Raw genomic sequence first — 25,937 nt, 5'->3', positions numbered from 1 at the left:
ATGTGAGATTTTGGAGAAAAAGGGAAGCATTTGCAAGTCTCTGGATTTCCCTGGCTTTTTACTCAGATATGCCATGCACAACTATATTCCTGGGTGTGAGAATGAGTGTGATAAGAGTGAATTATAATATGCCCATCCCCACCCCCAAAAAAGAAAAGAAAAACCTGTCGGTTTCCTTTACTCTCAATGATTATGATACAAAATGTTATCAGTTGGTTCCCACGCCAACCAATTCCGCAACTCTTTGGACACCAACTGGTGTCCTACAATTCAATTCCAACACTAACCACCAAGAGTTAGAGCTGATCCCACAGGTTAAGGGCTCAGTTCCACAAGACTGCTCCCACTTTGGATGCCAAATGCAAGTTCCAGGTTGTCAGCTGTTCCTCTGTGTCCCATGACCCCCCTCCTCAAGTTCAATAATTTGCTAGAATAGCTCACGGAACTCAGGAAAGCACTTTACTTAGTATTACCCATTTATTATAAAGAATACAATTCAGGAAAAGCCAATTGGAAGAGACAGGCCAAAGTATGTGGGAAGAGACATGGAGCTGCCATGTGCTATCCAGATGTGTCACCCTCCTGGCACCTTGATGTGTTCACTAACCCGGAAGCTCTCCAAACCACTTTGGTTTTTATGGAGGCTTTGTTTATGTAACTATGATAGAATAAACTGTTGGCCATTGGTGACTGGACTCAATCTCTAGCCCCTCTCCCCTCCATAGAGGGTCAAGGGGTGATGCTAAAAGTTGCAATCCTCTAATCACGTACTTGGTTCCTCTGCTAACCAGATCCCATCCCCTTAGAGTCACATCATCAGCATAAACTCAGATACGGTTGGAAGGGGTTTATTATTAATAACAAAAGACATTTTTCTCATACCTACCACTCAGGAAATCCCAAGGATTTTAGGAACTCTGTGCCGAGAACCAGGGAGGAAGACCAAATATAGATTTACTATCACAATATCATGGTCTCTCATAAGTAGCTTTGAAAATATACATTTGTGTAGAAATATGGTACACATTTGTGTTGAAGCACTCTTATCATAAGTGTCATCTTGGAACACAGATATGATCAAACTCTGGGCTTGAAAACTATAATTTCTTTGGTATAAGTGGCACAAATCAAAGGAAATAAAATATATTAAGTATTTTTCATGATTCTCTCTTCTGCAAACACAGATAAATATTAAATTTACCACTGTTCCACCCATACTTTTCCTCTAGCCATGAGAATTGTTTAAGTGGGTTCCCTGTCTTATCCATGTGAAATATCTGTCCTTCCATAGGTACAATAGATTAGATGATGTATTAAGCTGGATGTTACATTTAGGATGCTGTTCCAGTCGCCTACTACATTGGGGTGACATTTTTCTAAAGCATTTTCTTTTAATACTTCAAAAGTCAATGATTTAGATGGAGGCAGGACAGAACTCTCAAGTGGTCACACTGTCTTTGCAGGCAGATAGATTTTTAGAGGCTTTAAAGATGTAAGGAGTCATGCATAGTTGATTTCATACACTATGAGATTTTTAGAAGTGAAATTTCTTAGCTTAAAAGTAAACAAAAATATGAATAAACAGTCTAAAATGAGGAAAGAAAATCTTAGGAAGATTGAACTGGGCTGGGCCAGCTGTACTTGAATAACTGTATTATATGTAAATGGAAATGCATGTTCTCAGAATAGTTTTTATAGGCTTAACTTTGAGCAAACAGGCTCAGATTGATCTTGTTATCTCCTAAGTATTTTGTAAATGGTTCAAATAAGTGAATATTTTTTAACATCGAAGTTGAAAAAATAAATCTCTTTAAATGTTCATTTTAGTTCATTAGGAAGGATAAAGCTGTTTTATTTTCTTATGTGGAAACAGTACACATGACTGACCAGTTTTGTTCCGAAATGTCATTGTTAAGATTTTATTTTTATAATCAGGGTTGCTGCTTCTGCACTGCAGAATAATACTGCATTTTATAAAACTGACAGATTGGACCAAAGAAGATAAACAGGAGCACTGAATAACCACCCAGGTCCCTTTAGGACTCTGGCCCCCATTACACATTAACTGCCCTCCCTGGTTTCAGTCAATCTTCTTGCTATACAACTCCATGGGCTGACTCAGGGCTATTTCCATAGAAAAGCTTCCCTTTGCTTTCTCGCTCTGAACTATAACAGTAGCCCACAGCTCCATTCTCTATGAAGAATATAAAATATTCATTTGCGAATTTGCAAAATTAGTTTTACTTCTATATAAATTTGAAGCTATCTAGATAGAAGTTACTTATACTCATCTGAAAAGCCTTTCATTTATATTCTATACTGATTTAGGCTGGCTTTGGGGAATATATCTGGGTGTGAAAACAAAGAAAAAAATATCAAATTTTATTGACTTGAGAACATCAGAAAAAAGAGATTCTATCTAATATTCACCAATCCCCCTTCCTCTTTTATTTTCCAAGTCTAGTTAACTATATACACACACACATATATGTATATATATATATATATTATTTCGAAATATATTTAAATGAAATAGTATTAAAGAGTGCATCATTACATCATCCTATTTTAAACATAATTTTTAATTTTCTGGTTGTTTCTTTTTATCGTTTGTTGATACACAATAACATGCTATGCATTGTATGTTAGCAGTAATATTATGTGCCATTTTTAGTTTGCTCTGGGTTTATCTTTTCAAGGTCAAAGCATTCCAGTCTGCCTAAGAAGCTACTTTGTGGAGATGTTTTTTTTCATAACTTCTATGTCTTCTTAATTCCCAAACATGTTTAAAATTCTAATCAGAGTGCGAAGGGCCATACTCGAATAGGATATAGCACAGAGAATGTAAAATCACTTATCCACCACTATTTTGTCCCTGTTTATTTTATGACCCATCAACAAAAAAGCTATTTTTGCAATCAGTCTCATTAGATTTGCCAGCAATGATGACCTGAGATTAAAAATTAAGGTGAGTTTTTTCTTTTTCCTTTACTTTTTTCCCTTTGGAATAGTATGAGTCACTCTGTCAGTGCTGCATTTAAACGATTACTCACACCACTTCTAATCTGTCCTTGTCAGCTTTTTCATGTTAGCACACCACATAAGTCCCACTATCAATCACTATTTCTTCATCTGCCAGTCAAATGTTCATTTTGTGAATATTAGCCCTGAATCATAATCTGTGACAATCTATGAGTTTCCTATTTAATTTAAAAAAATCAATCTAGAAAAAAACCACAAAACTATTAGTGAATTCTTGTAAATGAGAAATGCCAAATTACCAGTGGCAGGGCCACTGAAACCAAGCATCCTTATGACTTTGATTAAATTTAATTTTAAATCCTAGCTCTAGAAATCGTATCTCTCTACATATACACCCCACAGAGATCCAGCCTTTCTCTCAAATAATCAGCAAACCCCAAGGGAACAGAAGATAGTAGCCCCAACTTGACTAATGGTCACAAGGTCTAGACCTCTGGCAGGCTAAAGATAACATCTTGACCTAAGTTATGTTTCAGTTCCTGAGCCCTAAGGTGGAACAAACCCCTGCAACTTTCCCTTGGGACCAGAGAGAGGGACTCTGGAAAAGATCTCAGAGCTGTCCTTCAGACCTGAAGAATGATTCATTACTCTTACCTCACCTCCAATCAATTAGCTCCCAGCATGACCCTGAACCCTTAACCCACGGTGTCTGGGTTTTTGCCCTATCTAATCTGTAACCTGCATGCCATCGGGGAGTTTGAGCTTTTGAACATTAGCTTCCTGTTCTCCTGATGGCACTATTCATCAATAAAAAAGCCAATATTTCTCCACTGCAATTTTCTATATTTAGTGTTTGGCTCTGCTAGTGCTGGGTAGATGAACTTTTTCTTTTCTATAACACCACCGTTATGGGTAGAACAGAAAAATATCTACTCTATGCAAAGTCAGGGAAATTACTGTTTGCCAGGGTCCATTCCCCTAAACTGGCCCTGCTGAGTTTGCTGAATGCTGACACTTGTATAGTTTCTGATAGGCGAGGTTTTTCATATAACAGTAGAATACAGATTTAAAAGGCAAAATTTCAAGTGAGAGTTAAAAATATATATAAAGGAAAGATATCAACCCTGTGAGCAGATTTTGATAGGAGAAATAGGAGAAAAAGGACTCTCACTAAAGGCTCAAATGCCAACACTAAATGAGAACAGAATGCATGTAGGAGATAGATTGGAGGCTGGCCTGGCAAAGGACAGCTCCACTGCCAATGAAGGACTTAAACAGCTTCTTCCAGCTGCCTTCTGGCTTCTCTTAGCTGTACGTCAGAATGTAGCCAGACTCCTTTGGTCCAGAGACTTTTGCATTTTTATTTTTTTCTGCCTACACTTGTGTGCAAAGGCCAAATGAACTGGCATAGAACATGTGAGACCACAAATAGAAAAATGTCATAATCATTTGCACTGCTGAAACAAATACCTCCTATAAATAAGCTCTGCTATTTCTGCATTAAAATAACATTTTTATTACCACTAATAACTAAGGAAATAATGAAGGAAAAACCAAAAAATAGTAATTTAGGATTGAATTTCTATATTACTAACTCAATGTCTGAAAGTTGATATATTTATAAAATCACAGCTATATCTGTAACCTTAATAAAAGTTATGTTTCATAGCATTTTATTTAGAGTTTTGGGGGACTGAAGTGTGTACGATTTAATAACTAAAGGTTAATGGTATTTTTAAATAATGGATACCAACTACAAACATATAAACTATTACTTGAATGTGACAAAACTTTGTAAATTAATATGTTAGACTAAAGAGAAAAGATAACAAGAATTTGAGGGTGAAAAAAGAGGGACTCTAACAGTGTCTTCTTTCACTTACATATTTATGTCACCTTGAACATGCTATTTTACCTCTTTGTACCTATTTTCCTTCTCATTTTCCAAGTGAACATGTAACAATTAAAACTAAACCATAACTTGGGTCAATTCTAAGCTCAATACTATAAATAAACACTTGATATAAGTAACACAAATCCTTAAAATCTGTCTATCACTGTATCATTCAATAACCTTCTTTATTTGTTTATTGCAGTAATTATTTCTACGCCTGAGATTGTCTATTTAAAACTGAAAACTCAAGTTGACTGATCTGTCTGTTCTTTACAAAGTCAAAATCTGAGAAGCATCATTTCGTTTGGTTAAATTCGAGGTAGATAAAAAGAAAATTCTACCAAAGGACAAAACAATTAATTTGATTAGGAGAAGGTGGGTGTTAAATTCTTTGTCTTATCTTACTGACTTTGAGGTGAAATCAGATATCTTTTTATCTCCAGTCTTCTTATTTAATCCAGAAAAAAATGTTCTATGAAACAGAAATGATCACTATAAAAGTAAAGACCTTATTCTTCATTTTAGCAATACAACCTTTCCTTGGCTTTTAAAAGATTAATTGCTGATTTCTCTCTCTATTGGGTACTTTAAATCCTGGTGATTGCTCCTAACTGGGCAGAAGGAGAATTCCCTTATTTCATAGTCACATCACCTCCATGCAAATTGATCTGATAGAGCCTTTAGAATAATAGCAGCTGGATTCTCTACAGCTACTTTTGGGTCCAGTTTCCTAGGCTTAATTTTGATTTACAACTATTGAAATTAAATCAGGCATTTTCACTGCTTAAAATCCTGGCTTTCATTTCACTAATTCAATAGGGAGACTATTTACCAACATAATGTGTCAGTAACATTTCAATTTGTGTAAGGGCAAAGGAAACAAAATGGCTTCTTATCTCTGATGTTTCCACTTCAGATTCCTTCAGAATAAATGATTGTATTATCCACTGACAAATGCCAGAATGGGATTGCTAAATAAGACTCACTTGAACTAAAGATCTTACCCAATATCAAGCTTTGCTGAGTAATTTCAAGGATATAAGCAATCGAGGTGTTTAAATGAAACATTTTATACCCCATTGTGAATGTGACATATCCTAGGTAGTCTTATCTCATAGATTCTGAGTTCTATTCACTATAGGAAATCCTTGACCAGAGACATCCTGCTAAGGGTAGAGATAAATCTCTTCCCTCAAGCAAATATCAATAGTCTATTTACCCAAAGGTCTAGTTAACAAGAAGATTAAACCAAGCTTTCTTTACCTTTCTTTGGGGAGTACATGCTGACTGATTTAACTCCTCCCTCCAAGTAATAATTTAATTACATAATTATGTTATAGTATGATTTAGGCAAACAATTGTATAAAAAAATAAAATTTGAAGTAATAAAATATATCAGCAGCTATAAATAAAAAAATGTTTTATTTAGGACAGTAATAAAAGTCAAAATGATATAGTAGGAAGAGTTGAAGACAAACAATGAGATCTAGACATCGCTTTTTGGCTGTATGACTGCATTCATTTCTTGAGCTTCAGTTTTACTAATATTCAAAATGGTGGAGGTAGATAAGCCTGACCAGAGTGACTCTAGAGATTTCAAAACAGTATAAAAAGTATAGCCTTGAACACCATAAAATTCTCTAGACATATGAGATAATAATGAGAATTAAAATGTACTCAACTCCTTATTCTATCCAGGTAACCAACAGTATTATAAATCTCCTTTCTTACAGATAAGGGAAAAGCAGTCCCAGAAGTAAGCAATATTTTGCTGCAGAGTTAGAAATGAAAATGCAAGTCTATAAAACTCCTTAAATATGCCTCTACACTCAGCTAAATCATAATTTGATAAAGAAGGTAATGGCCGAGTATAATAATGACAAGGTGAGCCAAGACAGAAGGGTGAACCACATAGAAAACTATCAATAGTACTTCTTCCCACCTCTGTTCATTTACCTCTTGGTTCCCAAGAACTATTACTTCTTTTATTCTATACCTGTCAGAGCAGCTCTCGATAAAGAAACCAACACCTATTAAAATAAAAGTGTGAATTTCTGATGAGGGTCAGTGGGTCTCACTTGGGAGTATTTTGATTTTAATAGGGAGCAAAGTTTTTATTTGATTAAAGTTGAAGAAATTGTAATTATGAAGTTTAATATGTTAGTAACAGTCATAGAGGAGGCATTTTGAAGGCCAAATTGATCTTCCTCACCCATGAAATCAAACCATTTGCACAGATGTTTATTCTATCTATTCACAAGAAAAGCCTAAAGTATAAGTTTAAAAAGAAAAAAAAGGTCTCATTCTTCATTTTAACATTTGTCTTCAAATATTTGTTTTTGTCTTATAGAGAGCTCATTATTAATTCCAAGCACCCTAATGAACAAACCTGGCTCACAGACAACCTTGCCCAACTTTCTCAGCAATATGACAATGCTGATGTCTTGCAGCCTCTTGACAAACAGGAAACAAAGATGCATTTTGTGTGAGGGAGCCGGGAAGATAGAAAGAGCAAAGGTAAATATACTTTGAATGGGATATCTTGCATGAAAAAAGTCTTAGTGTCATATTTTTTTTAGCCCGTAACAGTAACTTTCATTAATCTTCACTCTGAATATATAAGAAAGTTGTTCTAGAAAAGACTCACAAACAAATGAGGTAAGTTATGATATGATTAATATGCTGTAATGATGTCTAAGAGAGAAGACACTTAATAAAGTTGTGGGTGACAATAAGATAGAAAGAGTGCTAAGATCTTACAAGATTGGGACATATTTCAAAGAGAATTTGACAAGTTTTAGAGAAATGGTCAAGTAAAAAAAAAAAGGATTTTAATCAGGCTAAAGAGAAATTAATGTATCAGTTCTGTCAGTTTCACCTCCATCCTAAACCTGATGGCTGCCATCATCTTCTCTGCTGTCTCCAGGAAGAACCACCATCACCTCTTATCTGGCCTAATGCAACAGTCTCCTGAATGGTCTTCTTTCTTCTTTCCTTGTTTTCGTATAGACCTTTCTTCTCGAAACAGCTAGAGTGATGTTTGGAAAGTATAATTTTGATTATATCATTCTTTTCTTAAAAATCCTCGAATGATATTTAGAATACAATCTGAAATCCTGACTACGGTCTACAAGACCACAGATGAAATAGGTCTTACCAATGTATCTGATTCTTTCTCTTAGTATTAGTTCTGCTTCAGGTTGGTCTTTTTTGTTCCTTTAACTCTTAATTTTACCTTGGAGCTTTTGCATCAACTGTCCCCTCAGAATATACTGCTCTCCCTCACTCTTCCCATGGCTGCACTTCCTGCAGCTCTTGAGTAAAGTCACTGCCTTGAGCCGACCTACTTGACCATCTGGTATCTAAATATCCTACGACTCACACCCACCTCCACCAAGGTTCATTCCAGCACCTATTTTATTTTCTTTATCAATACCTAAAATCGTCTTATTTTTTTTTTTTTTCATTTTAAGGTCAACCTTCTCTCATGAGAAAGTAAGCATTGTGAGGGTGGATCCTTTTCTGTCCTGTTTACCCTGTATTTTCCACCTCAGAACTGGGCTTAGTTGTAACTCAGTAGATGTTCAAGAGATATGTGTTGACAATACAGGAAAGCAGATCTCAAACTGTTATCCAAAGATATTTGGTTTATGAAACCCTTTTAGGGGTCCAAGTGTCAAAAACATTTTCATTTTCTCACAAATATACAATAGTATCTTTCCGTGAAATCTGCCCCATAGCTTTGGAACCTCTTTAGGGGCAGAAACTAATGATCTTTCTCAGACAATAATGGTGGAGCCTGTAATGTACTGTACAGATAGCACAAAATGAGAATAGAATCTTGTCCTCAACAAATTCTCTTATCTTAAAACCTAGAATATGGGATGATAAAGATTAAATGGAAACAGTAAATTAAATCTCCATCCTCAAATTAAAGAATTACAGAACAATACTCACAACTTGTATCTTTTGGGATTTACTACCTGAAGTAGGCAGAATTCTCACCATCACCTCCACCAAAGACGTCCACACTCTAATCCCTGGACCCTGTAAATATTTATGTACATGGCAAAAAAGGATTTTGTAATTCACATTACAGACCTTAAAACAAGGATTTTATCCTGAATTATCTGAGATGGCCCAATTTTAAAGCATGAGTTATTAAAAACAGAGAACTTTGTCTGAAAGTAAGAGAGATGTCACAGAAAGGGAGTCAGAGATTTGAATCATGAAAGAGACTTGACATTTATTGGGTGTCAGGGGAAAGACACCATAAGGCAGTCTCCATACAAAACCTACCCCTCCTGCTGACAGCCATCAAAGAAACTGGACCTCAGTACTACAAGGACAAGAAAGTGAATTCAGCCCAAAACCTGAACTAGTTTAGGAGATCTATCCTCAGAACCTACAAAAGGAACGAAACCCTGCCAACTCCTTCATTTTGGCCTAAGCAGAAGATTCAGTCTAAACACTCTGTATCCATATATCTGACCTACAGAAAGAAGTATGAAAAAATAAATTTGTGTTGTTTTAAGCCATTTGTTGTGATTTTTATAGCAATAATAGGAAACTAATACAAGATCTATGGTATGTTAACTGCCAAATATTTTTACAGCACACACGGAATACAATCAATATCCTTTAAACTCCATATACTGTACTCTTTCCACTCACTACACTGCCTCCCTTAGCATACAAATTATGCACACAGTAGGCATGCTTCTATGATTAAAGACTAAGTAGAAACAGTAATAGTCACTGTTTAACATTTTTTTGTTTCCATTGTTTATTTTTAATGTATGCTTGCCCAATTATAAGGGTCTGTTTGCAAAGTTGTTGTAGAAAACTTTATGCTTAAACTTTTTGGTCAATAAAGTTAAAAGCGGGTCCAAAATGATGTCCAAGTTTGAAGCCATCTGAACTGTTAATAGTGTCAAATGAGAGTGTTTCACCACTAGCTCCATTTAGAAAAGTAACCAGCACCTGATCTCCAGCTGAGATTCATGTAATTTAGTTGTCAAAGTGATGGAGCACAACTCTTCCACTTAATTTATATGAAATCAGTATTGACTTGACTGCATCCTTTGCCAGGCCAACGGTAATTTTTCTAGACAAGATACTCTGTAAATGGTGAGGCCAAAACAAAGAGGAAAAGTAGAGGGGGAATAAAAAATAAGACAAAAGATGACATAATTTTTAGGTGTCCTAAATTTAAGCCATCTCCTTTATTCCATTAAAATCAAAGTTTCTGTGACTTTGTACTAGTAATAATAGCACCAAAGTGAAGGTCGTTGGACTCTTTCTCAAGGATAGATCATTAACTAAGTGATAATAAAATAAATTTTATTCCTATCATATGTCATTTTAGTAGGGCATATCTTAGAGTTAAGAAATAAAGATTGACTATATTTATTGATTGTTCAGTCTCTTTAGAGAAAAATGTGAGGATATGTTTTTATCCTGATACCTAGATTTCTTTTTCAATCTCTTAAATTTTCCAAAAGGTGGTCTTCCCAGTATATTACAAAGGTAAGTAAACTCCAATCCTCACTGGACACTCTGTTCTTAGAAGTTGACAAAGTTATTCATCATACCTTGTCTATATATTTTTAGCAGATATTTCTATCATTCTAAACAAAACCTTAAAATATACAGAGAAAGGTCTCTTTTCATTCTGTCTCTTATTTGTCCAGTTTCCTTTGAAACTATCATGACCTTCAAAGGTAACTGTCGTTGTTATTATTTCGATTCTTCCAGAATTGCTTCACGCATATATAAACAAAAATGAATATATTATTATTCTCTTTTTTATACAAATGGTGACATTCTTTACAGACTACTCGACCCCATAATTATTTTTTAAATCTTTCAGAAAAGTTCAGTATGAAATTCCTATAATCCTGTACTGTGCCTCCAAGAAGACATGAGTCATGAAATACTTATAATGTGTCACATACTATGCTGGCCCAGTACGTAATTTACCTCATTTACTTTTGACAAAGGGACATCATTCTTAGGACTATTTTACACATTAGGATGTTGAGGCTCAGGAAGATTAAATCTTTTGTCTGGCTTTATACCGACAATTTGGACTCTGTGTTTCTCCAAATTGTATTCTATTTCTATTATACCTAATACCTCTCTTAGCACTTGCTTGCCTACAGTCATGTATTATTCTGTCAGTTTCACACACACAAATCTTTAGATTGCAAGGGATTGAAAGGGCCTTAGGACTCATCCTATCTATCTATCCATCTCATGTTTGCATCTCATATCTTCCGTGTCTCCTCAATGCCTGGATGCTTCAATTAGGTAAAAAAAAAAAAAAAGAAGAAAGAAAAAAAGAAAAGAAAGAAAAAAGCCTTAAGGGTGGAAAACATATATTCTTCTACTCTCTTTTCACTTCTGCCACTTTTCCATTTATCCCTAGCGAATATTATAGGTCTTCCCAATCAGAATTAATATAGACTGTAGGGATCATTCATATTGAGTACTTCCCATGATACCAGTGCTTTATCGTATTTACTTTTTCATATATTTGGAAAATATTCAATATAAAATAAGCATTTGTTAATAATTTATTTATCTTTATCCATATACCAATGACTGAAAATAATAGTTACAATGCCAGACTTCTTTAACTTGATTTCTGAAAAGACTGTTTCATAGGAAATAAGACCTAAAAGTATTTTGAGGAAAAAGCATTATATTATGATCAAGTGAGTTCTCAAATGTTACATATTATTAGAAATTCACCATGTCCATTATATCATGATCAAGTGAGTTCTCAAATGTTACATATTATTAGAAATTCACCATGTCTAAGAAGTGAGTATAACTTTGTTTAAAAAAACATATCCTAAACATATCTGCACATGAAACTCCCTTTCCAAATAACATACATGAACATCCTATGACCATTTTCAATAATGATATCATGGGAAAAATGTTATAAAATATGTTTGTCTTAAAGAATATTGTAGTACAAAAATAGTCAATAGTGTTCAGAATGTGAAAAACAGAAGACAAGGCATATCTGAAAGGATGACATAAATAGCACAGTTCTCCTTTATAAGCTTCATAAAGCTACATAGATCATCTCCTCAATATAGCTCTGAGAAGAATAGGGAAAATTTTCTCTATGCATGTAAATGTATGCATAACTTTTCTTGAATTTATAATGCTTTAGCCTCCATAGCTCGGTTTAAAGAATTTAAAACAATAATATTCCATAAAATTTTCTTGATTTTTTTGGTTTCTCTTAGCCAAGGAATCATATATTGCTATATTTATATAGTATGATAATTTGTTTTTTAGCTAACTCTTCAGATGAGTTCACTCAAATAAAGAATTGTGGTTGATGTATTTTGCTTTTTTAATTGGACAGTGTTTTATGGCAAAATAAAACATAAAAATAAAACTCATTGTCAGTATTATAATTATTTCCCTAATGTTAAAAATAATCACACACAAGTATCTTTTCAGAATTCTCTATCATCTCTGACTGAATGCCTCTATCAAAATGTCTCTTTTGTTTTACTATTCTCATACCCTTAATTACAAGATATGAAAAAGAGATAACAGCTAAATCTCCAGGAGGAGGGAAAAAAAACTAAAACATACAAAAAAAAAAGCACTCTATTACTATTAAGCTTACCTATTTCATTTAAATTGTAAATAAGGTAGATTTTACAGCAAAGCAAAATAATGATAGGGCTAAATCTTCCCAAGGACAAACAGTTCTAAGAATGTCTATACCTCTGGGCACTTGACTGAGAAAAAGCAAACACAATTTTTAACAGTAAGGGGTAAAGTTGAGGGGAGTGGAGCGAGACTAAAATTTACCTGTCATAAAGTTGGAGTATGTTTAATAAAACTAGGTAATTGTTTTCTGATGGCTGCTGTCATACATAAATGTAAACTGATTTCTATACTATGTGGTTCTAAGTATCAGGATGATACTTAGAATCGAGCAATCTTGTCTTAAAAGTTTTATTTCAGGTAGGAAAAGAAAAAGGAAAGAGAAAGACAAGTCAATATCATCTTCCGCAAGGCTTGTTCATAGGTTACAATCTATTTGGGGATACTTCATATCAGGTCTATTTTCCTGATCAGTGGTTGCTCAAATAAGCCCTTGTCTAAGTAGAGAAACTCATGGAGTGACATGAGGTCCTTATTGTTTGGATCCACTCTGAAAGAATACTTAGTATAAGTTAAATGGCAATTTAATTCAGATCAGAGGTGTGTGACAATGAGGATGGCTAACTATAATTGAGGTTTACTATAATCAATCTTTATGTTAACAATTTAACATAGATTATAGAGTACCTACTTTAATCCTGCGGATAGAACTGTGAGCTATATTAACCTATTTTATGGATAAGGAAATAGAAACTGGCCTAAGGTCATATAGCTGTTAGGTGGTAAAGTCAGGATTCAAAGGCAGGGCTTGAAATTTTAGGCTTTGCCATCATATAAAATAAATTAAAAACATAATGCAAAAATATGGGTAGACTAAAAGATATCTATGAGAGCAAACTTTGAGTTATATATATGTAGTTTATATAAATTCTGGTGGTTCTGATGCATTCCAATGTTCACAAACCTGGCTATTTTGTAGTGATAGATATAAACGGGAATTTTTCTGGTTATTGAAAGATGTAAACATAATCAGATTCCAAAAGAGAGTTGATGACCATTAGTTCTTTTATTTTCTACCTATAGAATGGGGTATATACTCGCTTGTACTAATGTGGACTTAAAATGGATTATAAAAGATTTCTACTAATCCAAAAGCAGTCCTTTTGAACTGTTTTCAAACTGTCCTCTTTATGGTTCATAATTAGGTCCAGTCTGATTTTTTTCAAATATGTGTAGTTCATCTTTTGGCGAGTTTCCTTTACAATTCTTATTTCTAAGGGAGTAGAAAGTTGGTGTCATCTTTAAAAAAAAGAAAAAAAGGGAAAAACTACATGGAACAGGTTATGAGATTGGTATGCTACAGAGCACTTGCAAAAATGTTTAAAAGAAAGATTTTAAGGAATTAATTTAGAAGCTAAATAACTGAAAAATCAATTGAATTGATAAATCATGATTTCGTTTTGAGAAAAGTCTCAAAGTATTATATTAGAAAATCATATCAAATAGTAAAACTTAGATGTTCTCATCATTCTAAATCTTTAAGATATTTGGACTAATTTATATGTGTGAATTGTAACTTTTGTATTGATCTGTATTTCAATTCCTTTATTTCCTCCTCTTTATTATTCAGTTACAATTTTTAAAAACCTAACCTAGCACAAGATAAATACTAATAAGAAAAATAAAAAAAAACATTAGCCTTCCTATCACAATTAATGGGGCTTATTAATACATATAATGTTACAATTTCTAGCACTTTCTACTTACAATTTTTTCATCTTTTCTCACAAAAAAAGTGAGTGAGATAAGGCAGAAATTATCATTCTTTTACAGCTTAAAAAAACTGGATTTCTAAGAGGTAAAATGAGTTACCTAAAGTTATGCAACTGGATGTTTAAATATAATATACATATATACATATTTACATAAAAATATTATATATACACACACAATAAACATACAATGCCCCCAGGTATTGCTACTTTTCAGCATACACTTACCGCAACTCGTAATTGAATAAATAATTATCTAGTATGGTGTTAAATTGATATTTTGACAATACATTAATTGTAATAAGAGATAAGACAAAGATTAATGTTTTATCAAGCTTATTTGAACCACAGCTTTAATGATCTAAACTTCTAACTCCTTATTCAAAATATGGTCCATGTTTTTTTAATTTGATTTAAATAAATAAATCCAATTCCATCGCTTACAATAGGTTAAATTAATTAGACTGACAGTGTTAATAGCTGTATTAAACTTATCAAAGCATTTGAATGCTTTATGGTGAGGATTAAACGTGATAATGTATGAAAATATTTAGCAAAATGCCTGGTACACAGTAAGTGCTCAATAACTATGAGAGTACCAGGTTTCCTTTATACCTACCACAAAATATATCATGACCTTCATTATTTCAAATTACTTGAAATCTCCTGAACTATGGAGTTGAATGATCTTTAACTTCCCAAATGTACTGTTTTTCTTGAATCATTTAGGGGGAAAATGTTAGATAGGTAAGCCTCAGGATACCAGTTACACCTTCAACCTCATTATATCATTTCCTTCTAAGTGTTTCCATCTACATGAGTGACTGCTGGTTGCCACCCCTCTGGCCACAGCTGACTGGCCCATGGATCACCTGATCCAGAGAATGCCCTTTACAGGCTCTTTTGTACCATAATGTGCCCACCTATCAAAGATCTGCAAAGACAGAAAGAATGGTAAAAATCCAAACCTATTTGCATCTCTCCTACCATTTCAAACTAGAGATACAGGAGTCAGTTGGTAGCAGAAGAAAAAGTAGAAAAATCACATACCAAAAAAAGAAGCAGCAAATGGAGTAATTAAATCACTTAGTGGTAAAGTACTAGAGCAGCGACCCCACAAACTCTGACATGGGTCCCAGTCAACCTTCCAGGTGCTGAAGTCCGTCTTGTTCTCTATGGACCTCACTAGCATGAGGTTCCCGTTCTTTCTTGAAGTCTGGACATGTAGCTATTTCAATAACACTATAACAGCTCTCTTCTTCCTTTCTTTGTCAATCTTTAAAATACATTTCCATTATTTAAATAACATGAGCGAGTTCTCTTTCCGACTAACAAAACAGTCTACTAAATCTAGGGTACTTTTTCTTTCTTTCTTTCTTTCTTTCTTTCTTTCTTTCTTTCTTTCTTTCTTTCTTTCTTTCTTTTTCTTTCTTTCTTTCTTTCTTTTTCTTTCTCTATCTGCTGAGTGATTATCTATTAATTGCCTGTTCTGACTATGAGAAAATCAAGACAAAAATCACATCAGGAATGGTACACATTTTGGTATATTTTATCTAAAGGGTTAGCAAACACTTCTGTTAATGGCAGGGAGACTTTTACCTTAGCAAATGATCTTAGCTGAATAAGATACTCTTGAGAGCAAATAGCTATACTGTAGTTGATAAATGACTCTTCTGAAAACTTTGTTCAAGATGAACATTGATTTTAAAAGAAATCTTCACAGGCAATATGAATATAATACTTGTGGTTTGTGACAAATTGAAAACATTAATATTTTAATTCGCTTCAATGTTATATTGACTATATTTAACCATATGTGTAAATTTTACATGAAATCTACCAAATGTTAGTGTAAAATGGAATACTATCAAAGACTGAGGCATCTTTAACTTCAGTGTGATAACAGAAGACAATTATAAGACTAAAAAGGCATAATTCATGTTTTTTTCTTTTATTAAGAACCAAGGCTCATCCAAAGTATTTATCATTTCAGATTCTACCTAATTTTACTTTATTGTGTAACATAAAGCCTCCTATTTTTTCTTGTTTTATAAAATTTGAACCACCATGGTGTGGCAGTAGTAGCCAGATTATATCATTACATATTTCAAATGAATTTACACATCACTGAGGTAGGTTTAAAGTGGTAGCTGTAATTTCTGTTGGGTATATGCAGCTGTCTCCCATGTTTCCAGTCATAAATTTTGCACTTTATTTTCTGAAGAAGGAGAAAGAGAAAATAGGTGTGGATGCATTTGCTTGGCTTAACTCTGATCTGTCTTGCTGGCTTTCATCCCCTTTGGAAGAAACTGCATTTCACACTTAAGCTGTTCCACTGTGGAATAAGTGATGACCATCCTGTGGATTTTCGCAGCTGTACAAAAGACATCCAGGTGCACCTGTCCTTTGAATCAGAACCCAGTTAGCCCCTTTCACATTTATAAAATTGCTTTTGGGAGATTCAAACCTGGACGACTTCCAAGCTAGTTAAAAATAATTCTGGAAGAAAAGTGCAGTGCTGGTTCTTGGCGGTAGAAACGTGAGTAATGTTCAACTACAGCAGATTCCTTTCAGAAGGTTCAGATACCCATCTCAGCTTCCAAATTTTCTGTAGAAGTTATCTTGTACTTTAAATTTCCTTCTGATAAACATACTGAAAATGCAGTCAAACAGCTTTCTATTATTTCAGAATTTGAGCTCAAATTTAATCTGCTGCCCTGATGAAGCCAAGGAGGTTGCTAGGACATTTTCACTATATCCAGACCTGACTGCAGAACTCCTCATCATTCTTTAAACCTCTGACAGCATCATTCATTTAGAACAATGTGATCGATCCAGAAGAAGCCAGTGGCAATGAACTTTGGGTACTCATACAGAAGAGAATATCCTATCTAGCTGAAAAATGTTTCCCCTCTTCATTCTTTGCCTAGAGATAAAAATCTGCCATAATTCAGATTTTATATCCTAGTAAATCTCATAGATTTTCCTGTATTGTATTAATGGTGCTTGCATTTAAATCTCAGTTATCAGTTATACTTGAATAATCTCCAGCTAACAATATTAGAATTGCCTATCATTGCTATATATAGCCTATTCCTGAAAATGCAGATTGCTAATTGAACATTTGGTATTTTATAAAGATTGCAGATATTACATAGAAGCAGCCTACTAATCTTTGACTTATACAGAAATAGAACACTCAGTATTTTTGGACTAACCTAAGAAAATTACAAGGGCAGGTGTTTCTAGGCTGGCCAACACTCTTGAGATTAGAACAAATATAAATGAATCTGAGAGTCAAGGAACTTTGGTGTATAGACTATCTTGTGTAATGAATCCTAATCTAGGTTCCTGAGTACTCAGGGAATGGAAAAGGAAGTGTTGGCGGTTCACAGACTGTTTTCTATATTGAATTGTATAATTTGGCAACATCCTTCTTAGGAGCAAGCACGTCTCCGAAATGTAATTTCTTTACATTCCACAACTCAAAAGCTGCTATGAACTTTCTTTTTCTCATGCACTAGAATCCATCTTGCTTGGTTTTGGCAACTTATTCTGTCTTTCCCATCAATGGAAATAATTCCAAAATTATCACAGCAATTGTAACAGAAAGGACTGCACATGCTAACTAAAGTGTCAATTCTATCAGCATTTGGTTGGAATTATATCATCTTAGTGTGGCATACCTTGACATTTATTTTTATTGTCCAATTAATTTCCTTTGTGATAAGATATTTTGTTCTTATTATTGGGAACAGGACTGTGGTTTTCCTGCCATCCTCACTGACAGGATAAAGGATTTAAAGTACCTGGGAAAAAGCAAGCTTCACAGTTTAAGAGGAGTGCCATGACTGTGAGAGATGGTTCTCAATAACGGGTAGGGTACCTAAGTTACGCAAGAAAAGGCTCATTTTCCCTTGAGCCTTGGTATCCCTGTTCATAACAACTCCATAAAGTGGGAAGGGAAGCATACAGTCACAGAGGAGGAGAAAATAAATCTATGGCATTAGGTATCAGTGGGATCTATTATGCTTCTCTCAATTCCTCATTCCAGCTCCTCTGCCTTTTCTCACTCTTTCTTTTCTTGAGACTACTCAAATAGGGAGCCAGAGCAGGGTTCTTGGGGAGGTGAAAGAAACTATAGGCTACTAAAGCCAGAGTTAAGTCCGCCTGCAGTCTTAGCTCAAAGCAAAACACTCTCCTCAGAATCAACAGCAGGCCTCTTTGTGCTGTGGCCTCTGGCCTTTGCTAAGAACAAAGGTCCTATGTGAACATCAGATTCTCTAATGGTTTCTAAGTTGGATTTTCCTCTGCTTTTGGCCTCCTAAGAGCCAGTCTTTAGGGGAGTTACCTAGAGGCGAAGGACAGTTTAGCCCCCTTCTCACAGCACCAGCAGATGGCATTTACTTCTTCCATAGACGACCACAAGGCTCACTTCTTGAGAAACAAGCTTGGCTTTGGTAAATGGCATGTGATATAGGTATGCATTTGTTCGACAAATATTTTTTTGGACATCTATTATATGCTTGCTATGCTTTAAGATGTCACTCTGAACCATACAAAGTTCTGTCCTTATTTAGCTTATATTCTAGCAGGGAAAAAATAATGCTATTAAGTATACAGTTACCCAAAGTTACTTATAATTATGAAAAGTGCAATAAAGTAGAAATATGTAATACTACAAATGATTCCAACAGAAGAATGTAGTCTAGCCCATAGGTTCAAGAAAGACTTCCCAAAGGAAGTAATTTGAGCCGAAGGAGGGAAATGGAAGAAGAAGGAGGGAAATAATAACAGTGTTAGTAGTTGTTGCTTTAAAAGGCAGTATAGGATAATAGTTTAGATGGCAGTTTCCAGGGCAGGACCATCCGTGCTTCAAATTTTCTACAGATAATAAGAGAAACATTCTATGGCTCCACTTGGATAAAATTAAAAACTGGTAAAATGTTTTTGGTGAAAAATCAAAACAGCATTTAAGTTGAGGGAGGGTATTGACAGAGAGGAGACTCCCAGGCAGCCTTCTGAGCCCAATAAAAAGAATGCCCTTATATCGATCACGGATGTATACATATGTAAAAGTTCTCAAGGCATACTCTTAAAATTTGTGCACTTTATTTAAATTCATCTAGAATTTTAAAAATGCTAAACAACTGTAGGTGCTTTCATTCCCTGAATGATGGTGGGCCAATCTCTGTGGGCCTCAATTCATCTGTGAGGTTGGGAAAATAATAATATCAGCTCATTAAATGCTATTTAAATAGCATTTACTATGGGGCATATAATTTATCACCCAAACTGGAACACTTTACAGAAGGAGCCACTTGAGAGAAGGGCGCTGTTAAGAAACTACACAGGATAACAGGCACATATAGTAACTTAGTCACTCTAATTATCCCTGAAGAAATAAATCAGGAAGACTGAGAGAAATCTAGAAATACCCAAAATCTTGTTCTCTGGACTGGGACCTTTGTTTTGAATTGATCCTGGAAGATTTCTTGGCGCATTGGGTAAGAACTACTGTTTTATGCTTAAGGAATGAATTACCATTGGTTCAAGATCAAAATGTTAGAACTTAGGCTTATACTAAATTATCCATACATTTCTATAAGAAAGGCCATCACCTGTCAAATCAAGAGATTCTTCAACTGGGATAGAGGCACTTTGCTGGTCCAGTTCCTCAGCAATCTCATCCCAGAGAATATATTTTTAGCTGACGCTATATATACTTTTATTGATAAATAGGTGAGGAAAGATCTAGGGACATCTGAATTGTTGGCTAGAAAACATCCACCAGAACATGTGTGCAGTGACTAAACAAGTCTCTTTGACATAAAGAAAGGCTGGTGAAAATGGGGAGAATGGGTAAAGTTATCTACTTCCAACTTTGCATTGTGGGTGAACAGAGAGCTTTCAAAGGAGCTATAAACTTATATTATCATTGAAGGTATTTCAACTGTCGACTGTATGCCAGGAAAGAAGCTCTTGAATAGATAATAGGTATTCTTGATAACTGTCAAAGGACACTGATATTTCAGAAAGCTGCAAAAGAGAAGAAATTTAGAAACTCACATTTTGCTCATACAATGCATTAACTCCAGATCACTGAATGTTTCAATTTCTGCTGCTATAAATATACACCTGTTTCTCATTAGTGAGGCATCCTGTTCCCCTAACACACACACACCTGTCCATATAGACAGATCCATATGAACATTATCCTTGCTTTGCCTGCTCTTGAGTTTGACTTCTATGCTTTTCTAAGCTATTAGATGCCTTTAATACTTCCTGAGATTTCAATAGTTTATTCTTTGCATATGGTTTAGGCATTTAAGTTAATATCAAATAGACTTTTTTTGGCTTAAACACAGTTTACCCATTTTGAAGGATTCATGAATATTAAAAAGTGTCAAAAAATAAATGGATTCGACATTTAGCTTACACGTGTTAAAATGTATGTCCAGTTATTTGCACATAATATAGGGCCAATAAGCATCTAGCTTGAATATTTCTATTTGTGTCTCTGACTTTTTGGCAAAGAAAGGACAAATCTTTATTTGACCACTGTTACTTTGGTTATCAATTTTAAACTAGTTTCCCTATATGTCAAACTCAATATTCTTTTATTTTTTATTAACTTCCTTTCTGTTTGCAACCATGCCTAATGTTACATTGCAACCCAAGGCAGTAAAACCTTGAAAACTTTTACCTACTAGGACCCCTAAGAGAATACTTAATGACTTTTCTGGATCTAGGGGTAAAGAAGCAAATGACAAGAAAGCAAACAAAATTAACTTCTGTGTAGTCACTTGGTCAGTTCAGCTTAAAATTGAGTTCCTATATACTCACATTCGACAATCCTGTATAGCAAGTACTAGCCTCTACTGTAAGGCTCTATCTAAATCAGTTATCAATTATGGTAAGTTTAAGAATTAGCTGGAATGTTTACTGAAAAGCACACTCCCAGGACCCATCTGTAGAAAGTCTAGAACAGGCCTCAGGAATCTGCATTTTTATCCCTCCAGATGATTCTAAAACACTAGTTCAGATATTGCACTTTATGCAGCACTGACCTGCATTATTACAGGTGGAGAAAGAAATTGGGTTATTGTTTTATGCTTACTAACTTCTAGACACATGGTAAGTATTATATGTTATGTTAAATCATTTGATCTATACAGAAGTATCATGTATTGAATATTATTATCTCTATTTTACAAGTTTAGATAGTTTAATTAATCTGGCTGGGATCACACAGTAAATAATGGAAATCTGGTTGCAAAAAAGAGAAGTGAGATTCCAAAGCTTTTCCTTTCCTTTCTAATGCTGTAATTCTATATGTCAAAACAATAAAATTACTATTTTTTGAAAAATGTATTAACCATAAGAATTTAAATTAAAAACAAAAAACTTTCAGGCTTATCAAATTTAATAAGTAAAATCACTCCTTTCACTGAGATCTCCTTTATCAGTTCGATGATAGCTTAGTTACCCTGTGGTCAACTGCTCAGCTAATCAAAGGTCTTGGTATAATACAGGTCAACCAGGCCTGCTGTGTCCTTATATAGCTCTTCACACTTTTCAAAGGACTTTTAGATGCATTATCTCACTTGATTCTTTTAACAACATTAATGGATCACACAAAATAGATGACATGTTTCTGTCTTAATACCAAAAGTCACAACAGGGTTCTCACTCTGCTCCTTAATTCAGAGGCATTATCATTTCAGCACTTTAACTCTAATAAGCAGAATTTATTAGAGTTGTTCTCCTGCCCTGAGAGTTTAGTGGCTTTCTGCCCCTGTATAACCTCATGACCACAGACTCTGTCCAAGGGAGCCAGCCTACCCAGCAAAAGACAACATTACTAGGGGATCTGGCTGAAATGCCTTAATTTATTTTTCTCTGGGAACATATGTAATTGCAGAAAAACTGTTCTCCAATTATTCAAATTTAAACATTTCATTTGATGAAGAAGGGTATATTTTATTCATTTTCTTTTCTAGTTTAAAATTGTGTTTTCATATCTTCTGTGCTTATATATTTGATAATAATATTAAATTTAAAAGATTACAGTTACAATGGCTAATTTAACCCTGTGTCCATTTGGAAACAATCTTATTCTAATGTAATATTTTTATACATGACAACAGAATTTTACCAGAAGCCTCTTAACAGTAACATTTTATGTAATCGGCAGAGCAGAAACCTGGTAAGTGCTGGGCTGACACAGGCTCCACCTATGAGTTGTTCCAGGTGTGTCATGAAGCAGCCAGCCACAGGTAATTGACTTGATTCTGAGTTAAAGTCAGCTCAAAGGAAAAAATTTATATATTTTATATATATAATCATCCTGCCCCTTTCAAAAATGCATTTTAATTTCTCTTTTACCTGGATTTTCAGATGTGTAAGGACAAACTATTTAGGAGCATAGTGTGTGTATCTAAATGTACTTAGCAAATAAATGTATTCAGAGAGTACTCTACCACTAATTAACAGTAGTATTTGCCAAAATACATAACATTACATATAAATATAAAAAAGTTATTTGTTCTATTTAAGAATAACCTGAGCTATATGAGATAATTCATAAGCCAAAATCAAATGTTATAAGACCCTTGTCTTTGGAAAAGTATAGTAGAAATGCAATGTGATATGTTTTTGATATTTTTATTATCACCCAAATATAAAGTAAGTTAAAGTATTGCTGAATTTGAATCATACCATCATATCCTGGACAAACATATAAATACCAGAGGAACAGAGAGATGAGCAAGCTATATGACTAATATTTAACAGCAAATAAGGTATATGGTTTTTACTTAAAAAAATTAGAAACAAATTAGTTGAAACATTATGGAAAGTGGCAAGATATGTGATAAAAAGTGTTGACATTTGTCTTCCACACCCCCACCTGTTACCATTTCCAGTAGCTAAGTTAACCTTAGTCAAGGTTAACTAACACTATTCTATTGTCATGAATAGGTCCCTTGACTATATGATTTGTACTCCCAGAGATTGCTGCAAGAGGCCAAATGCAATTGTTAGACATTTGGCCAAAGGGAGGACAGAAGAAAATCATAATTCAGACCTCACTATAATATATTATGGGAAATCTGTCCCTTTTTAGTGTGACTGCCCTGGAAAATAGCTCTTTCTTGTCTCTAGCACTTAGAAGCTAGGTTAGTTCATGTTCAACATCAGGGTCATGGCCATGTTTCTGTTACATAGCTCATTTTGGAAGTAAAAGGTAATTTCCTTCCTCCATCAATCATTAACCAAGGTAAGTGTCATAGTATATGGTTGCATGAGTTAAAAATAGATAAATGATAACTAGTTCATTTTATAGCACCAAATGCAATAGGGAAAGGCCTCACAATTAGAAATTGTGAGTTTCTAGAAAGAATCCAAATAGACTACATTCTCAACAGATATTTCCATGTCTTCTGATAAATGCTTGGAAGGGAATGGGTTGCCTGGAGGCTGACGAAGGTGGAAGTACCCTGTGAGTGCATTTGGATCCTGAGGTTAGAAGGAATATGGAATGAGGCATCTGGAAAAAGAGCAGTGCTGCTGAGTCATGGGAAGAAGGAGGAGAGAACCCCAGTTACAAGACCAAATGCAAACTGTGGTGAGTATCCTGGGCTTCAACCTGGAGTTGTGGACTGCTAGTCTGCCCAATAGCCAGAGTACTTGGACCCACCACAAATATGAATAGGATGATGTGTAGACTGTTCTGTTTGCCTTTATGCATCTGTTAAATGAGCATAATAATATCTGCAATGTTTACATTATAGGTATATCATAACAATTCAGTATAAGAAAGGAATTTAAAATTAATTGGAAAAATTTGAAACTGATATTTAATTATAAGTGATGATAACATAGAAAGTAGTTTGAAATATTTCCAGAGAAATTTAGGTTAAAATCCACAGGTGGTCTTTTTATTGGTAAAGGTAGCAGAATCATGAATGAGTCATTATTCTTATTCTATTGAAAACTATGCAAAGAATGTACATGAAACAACCTCTTGTACTCAAAATGTTATCTCACCTTCATTCATTCAAATAGTATTATTGAGCCAGAAATGAGTTTATTTTTAACACTATGCAGAAAATAGCATTGTGTATATTGCATATACATATACACATGTAAATATGCACACTCTGCCATTGACCATGATTAATAATCATCTTCTGATAGATATGGTGGAATGTTGAGGTGAACACGGAATTTAGGATCATACTTGGATTCACATCTGTGTTCTGACAATTTCTAGTTGTGTGACATTAAGTATGCTTCAACCACTAGACTCTCAGTTTCTATTATCTATGGTTATAGTAAGAATGTTTTTCACAGGGTTGCTATAAAGATCAAATGAGAAACTAGATATAAAAGTGACTTGGAAACTGGAAATTGCATAAATATGCCATCTACTTTGAGAATTTCTTAATAGCTCCAACAACGTTATATATCCGACCTAATTTTCTAGACATCTTTTAATACCACATTGAACTTCCATTCTACACATTATAGTAAACTCACTGTCTCTTGTCTTGTGCACTCTTGCCTTTTTGCTCAGTCAACACACCATGTTCCTTCTTCCTATATCCACAGGAAACACTATCCCTGCTCTTCTCCATCCATCCTTCGAGGCTCAGCTCAATTGCCACTTCTTCTGAGAAGCCTTCCCTGATCATCAGATTTCATATTTAGTAATGTCTTTCCAATGTTATTGTTGCCTGAACTCTTAAAGTACTTCTTTTTGGTGTCACTCATTTGGCACTTACCATACCCACATCCATCTGCACAGTTATCTTTTCAAATAATGTGTATATAACTTATCTCTATCATAAACATAACAGTCCTTGAATTCAGAGAACATGACTCACACTTTTCTAGGTCCAACATACCTAGTGAGGTATCTTACAAGCAGTAGTCATTGTGTGTGATGACTGATATAAATGAAATAAATAATAATATAATGAATGGTATAAAAATTGAAACCTAAATATCAGTTACATGTGACAGAAAGTATTTTTTTAAATAATATATTCCGAAATGATTTTCCAGTTGCAATTTGAATATTGTGCCATTTCAGTGTACATATGTTTAATGGAATTGCCAGAAGAAAGCCTGATATAAAACAACCCATTTCAGAGTTTAGAAGGCTACCACTGATTAAAACAAAACCAATTTCTGTTCACAATGGAGAAGTATTTAAGAAGCTGTGATCCACAATATATTTAGAAAGAATCCATCCAATAGAGTAAATTAAAACATAAATCATTGATGAAAAAGAGTAAACTCATGCAATTGGCTAAGCAATAACTGAAAACAAAATAATAGAACATGCGTGAAAGATAATTACAGTCTATATTTCTTATAAGAAATTATGAAATAAAAACAAAGGGAATAAATTTACTCATACAAGCAAGTGATCACCTATCTGCCAACTCAGTAGCTACCATAACAAGAATTTATTTCATTCTAGTTGACTTTAAATTAACATATCTATCTCGATTCATAGACATCTATCTCTAGGTATGGAAAAGACATGGTTTACTCAATTACTATACTAGATTTCAGGAGCTAACAATTGTTAGAACTTAGTAAATGTCAAATATCATGATAGTCACTTCACAAATATA

The 25,937-nt window shown here is 34.2% G+C and overlaps 1 protein-coding gene across 15 annotated transcripts in view; it reads right to left on the bottom strand.

Moving 5' to 3' along the window:
* Positions 1–25,937, bottom strand: part of NRXN1 (neurexin 1) — a 1,047,547-nt gene that overhangs the window by 714,243 nt on the left and 307,367 nt on the right. The gene's annotated exons all lie outside the window — the stretch shown is intronic.

Source organism: Pteropus vampyrus, unplaced genomic scaffold (genome assembly GCF_000151845.1).
Source record: "Pteropus vampyrus isolate Shadow unplaced genomic scaffold, Pvam_2.0 Scaffold91, whole genome shotgun sequence".
Taxonomy (NCBI): Eukaryota; Metazoa; Chordata; class Mammalia; order Chiroptera; family Pteropodidae; genus Pteropus; species Pteropus vampyrus.
Note: the sequence above shows the minus strand (reverse complement) of the source record. Positions and strands in the feature narration are given on the sequence as shown.